This window comes from Acanthochromis polyacanthus, chromosome 11 (assembly GCF_021347895.1).
Source record: "Acanthochromis polyacanthus isolate Apoly-LR-REF ecotype Palm Island chromosome 11, KAUST_Apoly_ChrSc, whole genome shotgun sequence".
Taxonomy (NCBI): Eukaryota; Metazoa; Chordata; class Actinopteri; family Pomacentridae; genus Acanthochromis; species Acanthochromis polyacanthus.
Window position 1 is genome coordinate 27,950,846 of NC_067123.1, and position 11,273 is coordinate 27,962,118.

The following is an 11,273-nucleotide window of genomic DNA, read 5'->3' on the forward strand; positions in this document are numbered from 1 at the left end:
TAAATGTCAATATTGCATGGTGTAGCAAAGAAACATCCAGTTTTGCAGATAGAAGGTTTTTAATATTTGAGCCTACAGCTTATATGAATAACTCAGAGATATAATGGCAGTTGCATAATGCCAGAGACTGATTTTTAGAGATTTGAGAGATTTTTAGAGTTTAATATATCAGTGTGTGTTAGTTTAGTCAGATGTACTGAAGGAGAAAACACAAATATGATTTCTGTGTATATTCATTTTTAAAAATACATTTCAGTGTATTGTTGTTCCATCCATCCATCCATTCTCTATACACCGCTTTATCCTCACTAGGGTTGCGGGGGGTGCTGGAGCCTATCCCAGCTGACTCGGGCGAAGACAGGGGACACCCTGGACAGGTCACCAGTCTGTCACAGGGCTACATATACAGACAAACAATCACACTCACATTCACACCTACGGGCAATTTAGAGTTATCAATTAACCTCAGCATATTTTTGGACTGTGGGAGGAAGCCGGAGTGCCCGGAGAAAACCCACGCATGCACAGGGAGAACATGCAAACTCCATGCAGAAAGATCTCAAGCCCAAGCCGGGGTTTGAACCAGGGATCTTCTTGCTGCAAGGCAAAAGTGCTAACCACTACACCACTGTGCAGCCCTGTATTGTTGTTCTTTTATTCCAATATTATTCTATATGGATATCTAATCAATGACCTAAAGTCTATATTTACTTCCAACAGCTTTCTGTGTTAGCCAAATGTTGTATGAGTTTATTTTTTTATTTAAAAATTATGTGGAAGCTATATTCAAACATAATCCAGTAAAAATTCTGCAGTTTCAGACCATTCCCTTTCTTTCAAGCGTCATATTATGATTATCGAAAGAATCAACTTTTTTTCTGTTTAAGGCAGACTCAAACAAAATACAGCTTGTTCTGTTTCGAAGAAGAACAAAGACTCATCAAGTGTCTCCTAAAACTAAAGCACAATCCCACATATGACTTTGACACATTGGATTTGTGTGTGTTGCCCGTCTTGTGTGGTAGAAACACTGTGAAACTGACAGTGCAGCAACTTCATAAAGGCTGTCCTTCCATCCCCTCCTGTGGCAACAGACTCGAGGAGGAGGATAAGGAGTGTGCTGTGAGAAATGGGTTTTGTTTTTTCATAAAGCACCATGATAACAGACGGACAGGGATATTGTACAGCTAGGTTAAATCAATAGTAATATTTGACCAACAAAAGTGTGTTTAAGCACATGCAGCTACACACACCCACTCATAGAGTACATATATGGAGATGATCATCAACAAATGTGAATAAGGCATCTAAGATAGACAGGAAATAATACTGATTGTTCTTGCTTGTGTTCTGCTGTGTTATTTATTCCAATTACCGATAAGGCACTTGTATTAGGAATGAGTTGTCATACTGTAAAAGCACTAATTCAGTTACAAGGAGTGCTGGGGTTTCCACATCAAAATAATCTGTTGTTCTAAATGTTACTAATCTACGTTATTATTACATTTTGCAGAAGACAGTTTCTTAGTGCATCATATAACAGCAGACCCAAAGGTTAGCATGCAAACCTTCAATTACTTGTAACTGTGGCTTTGTTTTTTTGGCAGTGAAATGAAAATGTGTTGTACTAAAAGTTTCTATTTTTAAAAATATATATATATATCTTTATCTATTTGCATTTCTAGGTTTTTTCAACACATGAAGAACTAGTTAGACATTTAAGGAATTCGCATATCATTATAACCAGTAGTAGGGTCAACACCAGTTATTTTGTCTGTCTATTAAACTGTAGGCTGTCTGTTACATACAAGTCAACTGCTAAGCTTAGCCCTAGTTTAGCATAGCTTAGCATATAGCTAGCTGTCTCCAAAACTAGCAACATCAATCAGTAAACTACTAACGGAAGTGTGCCCACTTACAAAACATAATTATTTTTAATTTTGAGCTTGGGATATGTAATTGTGCATATTTGACCACTGTGCTATTGTATTTATTCACTGCAAACAGCCAATGTAACAACTGTTCAACAGTTAGCTGAAAGCAGGTTAGCAACAAGTGCTCTGAACCTGACTGTTTATGTTCAGCTGAGCCTTTGAATGAACTCAGACTAATGTTTCTGACTAACTTGCATCACAGTGAATCTGAACAAACAGTAAAAAGTTAAAAAGCTCCTTAATTGAGCAAACACTACATACACGAATAGGTTAATCAGTGAGCATTAGTAACACTGGATTCTGTTGTCTTTAAACTGAGACTACGCTAAGCTAACCAGCAGCTGGCTGCAACTTTATCTTTAACGGTCAGATAAGATACGTATTAAATGTCACATCTAATTTTGAATAAGAAAGGAAACAAGTACATTTTCTAGAACTATGTTTTTTAAACACTTTTGACTTTGCACCGTGATATTACATGCAGGCCAAAATAATCTAGATTAAGATGAATCTCCTTCATGTCTCAAGATTAAGCCTAATTTTCAACATAACATCTTAATCACAATAAAATAGTCATCATGTCTCCATCACTTACAATGTAAAGCTCATTTTAGCTATTTCTAATATTGCACTTGTTATAAAACTGTTCAGTTTTCTGCTGCTGCTCGGTGTAGAAAAATATGTTACTTGTGAGGAACATCTGCGTTTACAATAATTAATACATTCTGCACGCTTCTGCCAGACATCTGAATATTAATATTGAATCTAGAATTGCCTTTAATTTGCAGAATCTGTACATGGACGTTGCAAATGGCTGATTGGCAGTGAATATAAATGTGTTCTGCCATGAATGCAGCACACTCTGGAGAACTTGTGCTTTCAAATGCTTTCTAATGCTTTCAAACGCATTAACTCATTAGGACTTAAGGCACCCTCTAAAAACATGTGCAGATTCATGCATTTGTTGCATCAGGTCTTAATAGGTCAAATCATACATTTCCTCTCCATTATCAGGCTTCTCTTCCATAAAGCCGTGCATCTATCATGGCTGTGCAAGTGGAAATCACACTTATTCTGCAGTTTCTATAGTATGCCAAATGGCTGGAGAAGTGTGATCAAAAGTCTGCTCAGCGTATTTATGTTTCAAACTACAACACTGCAACATGCTTTATTTGTGCCACATGTTTTGTGTTTAAATATATTCATTTCATTACAACCATCACAGTCCTCAAAAGGAATAAAGCTTTTAGCGTATGTTTAAAGTGATTTTTAATTAGCATTTAAGTAAATTGCAATAAAGTCACTAAATTAAAACATACTAATGGCATAAATTACATAAATTTAATATGACCACAGATATAGTGACACATCCAGACTGCTGTGGTCTTCCATAGCTCACAGCAGTTATTAAAGCAGAATTTAGTGCCCTTTGACATGGTTACAGCTTTCATCACGTTTCCTAATATCAAGGCTCAGAACTCTGACCTGCACACCTGAGCAGACCCGGCCTGTCACATCGCAGCAGTGCAACCTTATGTACGTCTGTCTCGTATCAAAAGACCTTATATGATGTTTCTCTTGATGTGACATTTGTGACGCTTTCACCCCAGAAACACAGGAGAGACATTTATAAGCACACACTCACACAGATCAGAACAGACAGCAGGGAACATTGAGACGGGAGGTAAAGACAGGTAATTTAAAATGCTGAGACTAGATATTGTGACTGTTGAAGCAGTGGGTGTTTAATTAAAGCAGAAGAAGAACAAACGAGGAAACGACAAAGGACATTCATTTCTTGTTATTTCCTCATTGAGGAGTTGTCAGCATTGTACTTAGTGTGAACTGAAAGTGGAGGAAAGCTTGTGTTCTTCGTGATGCTGTATGCAGTTGCTTGCAAAGGCTGTCAATTAATGTCAAAGCCAAAAGAAAGAACAGATTGGGACATGCGTCTTTGAAGTGTTGATAGCTGGAGCTCGGTGAAGTGGATAGTGAACAGAATGATGCTTCTTGTAGTAGACCAGCTCTGCAAAGACAAGGTATTTGCTGCTAAGGAATTTATGCAGATTATCAAAATATAAGATGCTTTTTTTAACTTTTGATTTAACACAAATCAGTCAGACTTCATTAATGCGATTTGATAATCTTCTGGTTCGTTTTTTTTAATCAATGATCCCACCAACTTCCAATATGCACCTCATATAAAGAGTTCTATTCTTACCTCACCTTCAGTTTGAAGTTGAAGCCCACACAGTGAGAAAGAGGCTGCTGGTGCCCTATCTAAGTAATAGTGGTGCTTGCTTACTGCTCGTAACAGATTGTCACCGTGGCACAATAGAATACTCAAAAGCAGCAATTTAGATGTCAGGGTTGTACATAAAGATGGTGCTATAGCCAAAAGAAGCACAAAGCTGTATTGGATTTAAGCTTTTTTCAGCTGTCCTCCCAGTCCGTTTGCATGCAACTGCCTGATAGAGAAGATCCACACAGCCTGTGTGTGTCTTATGCCCACTGTAAATTTGAAAAGTGTGATTCACAGCGGCAGAAAATTACATGGCTTTTCATCTTAACAAATCTTGGAAAATAACTTATTGTACAAGCCACGAGGCTGATGAGCAGAGAAGAAAACAAATTTGCATTTAAACAGCTTGCTCTCTAAAGGATTTGCTCTCCACAGAGCTGATCTCTGATAACACCCAACATTCAAGAGATGATTTTATTCAACATTTACCTAAAGGTGCTGAATCTACAGCATCAATCTGCATGTATCACTGCTAAATTAATTGGGAGTATTTTCATTTGTCTAATTAGTGCATACAACCGGGGCTGCATTGGAGATGATTGGTATATCTTTTTAATAGCACTGATACTATTAGTGCTAATGTTAATCAAAATGAATGACCACATTTTCCCTGAACCCTCTTTGCCCTGTCATGGTGCAATTATTCTCTCTGCAGAGCTGAAGAGTGACGCCCTGTTCCTCTTTTGTGGTGCACAGAAATTCAGTTTATTTCATCCAAACTCTGACCTGGTTGTCAGAGCCATTTTAATTATAGAGCATGTTGTTAATATTTAATGAATAGAATAATGGCTGGGACTGATACAACCCCAGGCCTGGACTAATCCATTGTATGTGCATTGATGAAGGAGTAGACGGCTGCAAACAGGCGAAGATGTCATCGAGAAAACTTTTCCTAAATGCATGCTAATTAGCTGACTATACCTTTTGTAATGACTTGCTGTGTTAATTTTTTATCTCACTTTAGATTGAAACAATATGGCTGGTGGTGCTATGCGCTGGTCAAACTGTGAACAAATCACATGGAAAGAAAAAAAGCAATGTGTTAGGTCATCACTTGGTGGTTTCTTTTAACCAAAAATGACAAATAATGCTACAAAAAAAACTATACTATATTCAGGCCCATAGAAGAGGTTAAAAGAACAGAATTGAAATAAGACTAGGAGCAACAAAATAACAGCAAACCAACTGTACTGATAAAACAAACTTTTGACAGACCAACCACTCAACAAAAGAGGACAAATATACTGGTTGTGTCAGAGCTCCCTCCTTACCCCCGTCCTCCACATCTGGCATCTAAATACCCTTTTCCCATCTGTCTCCCCCCTTTCCGCTCCCCCTCGTGTTCTCTCTCCTTCTCCCTCTCTCTCTCTCTCTCTCTCCAGCGATGCGCTGAGTGGAGTGCAGTCACACGGCTGCCTTCACTCAGGTAATCAGCTGCCTCCCAGGAGTCTGGACAGCTACACCCCTGCCAGATTGTCAAACTTGACTCACAGTCAGTTTTACTCTAGCCATGCTGGTTCTCTCTGTGTGTTTTGAAAGACAAAATTAATGTGTTTCCTCTTTTCTCTTCACCTAGAAGACCGAGGTGTCCGGACTCCCTCCTGCCCTGCCCGCCAAACCTTGTTCCTCTCTGGTTCCCCGTCTTGGCTCCCTCCTGCTTCGTGTTTCCTCTCTGGCTTCCCTCCTTGGACCCCTCCTGCACCGTGGCCCTCTTTGGTTCCCGCCTTAGCTCCCCTCCTGCCTTGTGATCCCTCCCTGACCGGACCGCCCAGCCTGGACCCCCGGATCTCCCTACCCGTACCCCCGGACATCTCCCCACGCACCTCTCTCAGGTCTGGCCCCCCCTGTACTCCCTCACTCCGTCCCTCAAATAAACCTGTTGAAACCTGTCTCTGCCTCGGTCGTGTGGTTCTCTGCTCGGGTTCAGCCCTAAAACCGTGACGGGTTGATCAGACACAGTAGGGGAAACATAAAAGATCTACATCCAAACAACAAAAAGCACAAAATGGCACAATCGGTCTACTTAATCAAGGAAAAATAATAGATAAACCCAAAATGTATCTAGTTATTCAACACAAGTTTAAAAAATGAGCTAAAATTTAAATTACATAAATAAAGTACACCCCTTGAAGTGGCAGCACTACGGTCTGATTGGCAGCTCTGGTATAAAAGCTGGCTTCTTCTTTGTACAAAGTTTCACCAGAAGCCAGCAAGACAACCACAGTAACAAAAGACTTGATACCCCATCACTGGCAAAACAAAGAAAAGATTAGCACAGCTTAAAACAAATAGAACTTAAGTGTGTCAGCAAAGGCAAAATAAATGTGTCATATGAAATAACGTGTTGTGGGTTTTTGTACACAGTGAGTGGAAAGTGTTTTGATTTAAACTGAAGTGGTTACCGGGGCTACTGACATTCATGGTTGGGATTGCTACAAGTGCTGCCATCACGTCTAGCAATGTAAATATTCTATTCAAAAACAAGTCACAATTTCACTTTTTTTTTAAAAATTGCTAAATAGTTTCACTTAACAGCTGGAAACTGTGGTTAAAGAATACAATCCTCAAACACAAATGTGTGGCACATCTATTGGGGACTATTTTCACCTCATATTTTATGATAAAACGAGGATTTACAGTTGCAGGACAGCTTACGAGAAATGGTTCAAGATAATCTACATTGTCTGTGTTTATGATAATAAAGGTGCAAGACTGTCTTACTGATGTGTTTCATAGTTTTTCAACAGCGATAGAACACAGCTATTTGCTTACAGTAAAAAAAAAATGCTGACTAAAAAGCTGCTAATCCTTCACACCTGTCAAAGGCTAACAGTTTAAAATGCAGTGTAGAGCTCTCATAATATTATTTTCCCTAGAATAATGTGTGTGATTTACTTAGGTGTCAGTCAAGCACTGAAAGCAACACTGACATGAAGATTCCAAGTTTGTGATGTGTTTTAATAACTGCTAAACTTCCTGTGTGTAAAGAATATATTCTCCTTACTGGCAAGAGTAATTTCTGTTTCAAAGGCTAAAATGCTTCCCCCGAAGACACAGATTTGTCTGTGTGCGGCTCTTAATCCACTGCGTGAAAAGCATATTTAGTTTGGTAATCATCCACTGCCTAAAAGGAGCTCTACCCAGTTGAAATCTTATGCCTGCACGGACTATCAGAGTAAATTGAAGAACATAATTGAATTCATGGTTTATTAGGAGAGCGAGTAGAGCCATCAAGGAATGAACGTGGTTGCATTTAGTTGACAGCTGCTGCTGAAGAACCAAAGGAAACATTTCTCAACAATTACACCTGAAACGGTTTGCACTACAGTCACCAGGCACAGCGGATCCGTGAAGACGTTCTGACCCAGAGGGAAGCATCTCAACAATCATTAAATGAAGTGCAACTGGGGAGTGTAACTGATCCTGCTGAGTTTACTGATTGGTGGATTTTCTCTCTAAGTGTCACCAGCAGATTAGAGTTTACACATATATGCTGTAACACAGTGACACAGTATTTAAACATCTACTGGATGGATTGGAACAAACCTTTGCACTGACATTAATGGTTCTCAGATGACAAATCAAAACAAAGCAAAACACTCTAAAAACAGTCAAAATAATGGCAAATATCTGTAGCATAACATTTGCAGATGATTTTAAATTTTAAAAAAACATTGTCATGCACTGTAAAAGAACAAATTGCTTTTAGTAAAAATCTGACTCATGATGTGAAAATTGTTTACTGTTCTGATTTACTTTTTTCAGTCAATGTGTAAAATAATGGATTTTTTTCTGTGATTTGGACATTATTTAGAGTTTTGGCCGATTTTGGAAATGTTAATATCTAAAGTAATACTTTTAATCAGTTATTTTCCATCCATCCTTGATCTATACACTGCCTAATCCTCATTAGGGTCGCAAGGGGTTGGAGCCTATCCCAGCTGACTTAGCGTCAAGGCAGGGGACACCCTGGACAGGTCACCAAACTATCGCCAGGTTACACATAGAGATAAACAAGCACACTGGCATTCACACCTACAGAAAATTTAGAATTTTTAATTAACCGCTGCATATTTTTGGACTGCTGCAGTGGTGTAGTGGCTAGCAATTTCGCCTTGCAGCAAGAAGATACCGGTTCAAATCCAGGGGTGGGCCTGGGATCTTTCTGCATGGAGTTTGCATGTTCTCGCTGTGCATGCGTGGGTTTTCTCCGGGCACTCCGGCTTCCTCCCACAGTCCAAAAATATGCTGAGGTTAATTGATTACTCTAAATTGCCCGTAGGTGTGAATGTGTGTGTGATTGTTTGTCTGTATATGTAGCCCTGTGACAGACTGGTGACCTGTCTAGGGTGTCCCCTGCCTTCGGTCGAGTCAGCTGGGATAGGCTCCAGCACCCCCCGCGACCCCAGTGAGGCTAAAGCGGTGTATAGAGAATGGATGGATATTTTTGGACTCTGGGAAGAAGTCAGAGAACCCGGAGAAATTCCACACATGCACAGGGAAAATACGCCAATTCCATGCAGAAAAGTCCCAGACTGGGACGCAAACCGGTTATCTACTAGTTGCAAGGCAACAGTGCTAACCACTGAGTCACTGTGCAGCCCCAGTGATTTTACTAGATGTTATTTATATTTTTGCACAACAGGCAAAAATATAAAAAAGAATTGTAACTTTTCCTCTAGCACCAAACAATCAAAAGGCACTCACATCCAAGTGACGAATTCTAGGAGATGCACAATGCACAAATGTTTCTGAGCCCCCATCAGAACACATATAGGTTGTCCACTAGCATAGATACTCCCAAGAATATTTATTAAATGACTACTTTGTGAGGATGATTCAAATGGAAATGCTCTCCTTCACACCTTTCTTCTATCTGAAGAAGAACATTACCATGATGTAGCATTTTAATAAATGTTCTTGTTTGCATCTGTACTGGTGTGAACTGTATTTTTCCAGATGATGATTTTCTTTTAGCACAACCATTAGTGACTATAATTGGTTGAATTACAATAAATATTTGTGCTTTCATTTCCTCAGTTTTGAATCTAGTGCTATCCACAGGTTAGAATTTATATTTGTCCAGTAAATAACCAAACATCTGCAGAACGACAGACATTCCCACCAGCCTCAGCTGTACTTTACTGCTAACTAGCAACTGTTAGTTGGATAACTGACATGGTGAGCATGGCATAGTCTGAATGCTTCACCCCGTTATGTTAGCATTAGTTACCTAAAGCTAATCAGTAGAATTAGGAAGTCAGTATAGGCAGGTGGCCAAGCTAGCTTTAGCATGGTGCAGCTGTCCAAAAGTACAGCTTCACAAAGATGTGAGCATGACTGAAGACTGTATGTGTGCAACTTCTGTTTTAGCTTGTCTGTTTCAGGGATTGATGAATTCTGCATTCAGAAGATGCACATTCGGTCAACTCTTTATGTATCTCCACAGTCTAACATGCTCAACTTATGCATATCCCAAATGAGCACACTGGCTCTTTCTTATGTTATGCCGACACTAACTGACCTTTCAACTTTCTCTGAGGTGTATCTGCTTCTTTCAAATGCCAGACACCTCCATAGGTGAAAGCTGTTTGCTTAAAAACGGTGTTCTACCTGCTAAAGTGAGTCTCTGAGTGTGCCTGTACCCTCTGAAGAGGACTAGAAGTTCTAATTCCCGTCTGTGATCATGATGATTCGGTCATGACTCTGTGCTCCACATTCTCTCACTCGTGTCTCACTCCTCATCTCCCTCTTAGCATCCTGTGTCATACAAAAAAGCTCTTAACACATCCTCTGCGCAACTTAAAGAGCAGCACTGCTGAAGAATACTGATTTTGACAGATTATATGGCTGCAAGCTGGTATACAAAAGGATTATGAATGGGAAGTAAATGAAGCACTTGGTGAAACAGATTCATTTGAAGTGCTATTTGGGTTTTCTTATTAAGTAGGTTTCTTGGAGATTGGGCTCTTCTTTGGCTGACGTGTCTCGATATTCACATTTAGGCCTTTTGTTCGCATCAAGAGTCACAGTTTCTCTTTCCATCTGTTGGAATGAGCTGCAAAATGAAATTAGTGGACCGATTCAGTCACACAGCGTTCATGTGCCTGTGAGTCGGGTTGAGATCTTTTTATCCCAGATCACCCGAGGCGTCATCATGGGAGCTTCATTTTGTGAGGAGGGCGTCTATAGGAGATTCATTTGAAGTTCGCCCACAGGGTGACATTACTACCATTCTTTTGTGACTTCAGATGGCATTATTGATCTCATTATGTAGAAGAATCACTACTTGATTGTGAAATAATTTATCAGCATCTTCCTCCGATGAGGAGCTGCCATAAACACCAAAACATCCCACTCAGAGCATGTGTAGAAATCTGTTTGACGGCGTGTGTGTGTGTACTTGTAAAAGCATCTTTATGAGATCCATTTTGAGTTTTAAACCTTTGGAGTGGGGACTCATTGGAAAATCGAGGATATTTTGATCTCTTTTACACGCCTCATTGAAGAGCTAGGGTTAAAGTTAGAATAAGGTTTAGTTAAGGGTTAGGACAAGGATTTGGTTCAGGTCTTAACTGATATGGGTTTGGGTTACATCAATGTATTAAGTGTGTGTGCGTGCGTGTGCTGCATCTACAGGCTGCATTTGTGAGATAATGGCATGTAATGCTTGTTTCATTCACAACACACCAAGCTCAACCATATCTCCAAAGGTGTCATTGTGAATCAGACTCTCAGTTGAGTCTCTGTTGTGAACTTCTCATACTTTCTATAATGAAATTACTGAAGAATTCATCTTATGTTCCTTCATTGACGTAAGTTGTTCATTTGGTTTGTGTCCCAAAATGTAACTAAAACAGCTGGATTGAAAACAGTGCATAATCACTCTTATTCTCCTGATAAACAAGCCTCATTAACTCACTCCTATTTTTTGGTTTGCATTGTAGTTTTACGTCTTTTAAATGATTGGAAACATACACGCACGCTAATGACAACATCAGTGGTGACGTGCACATGAAGAAAGTCAAAGACCTGGG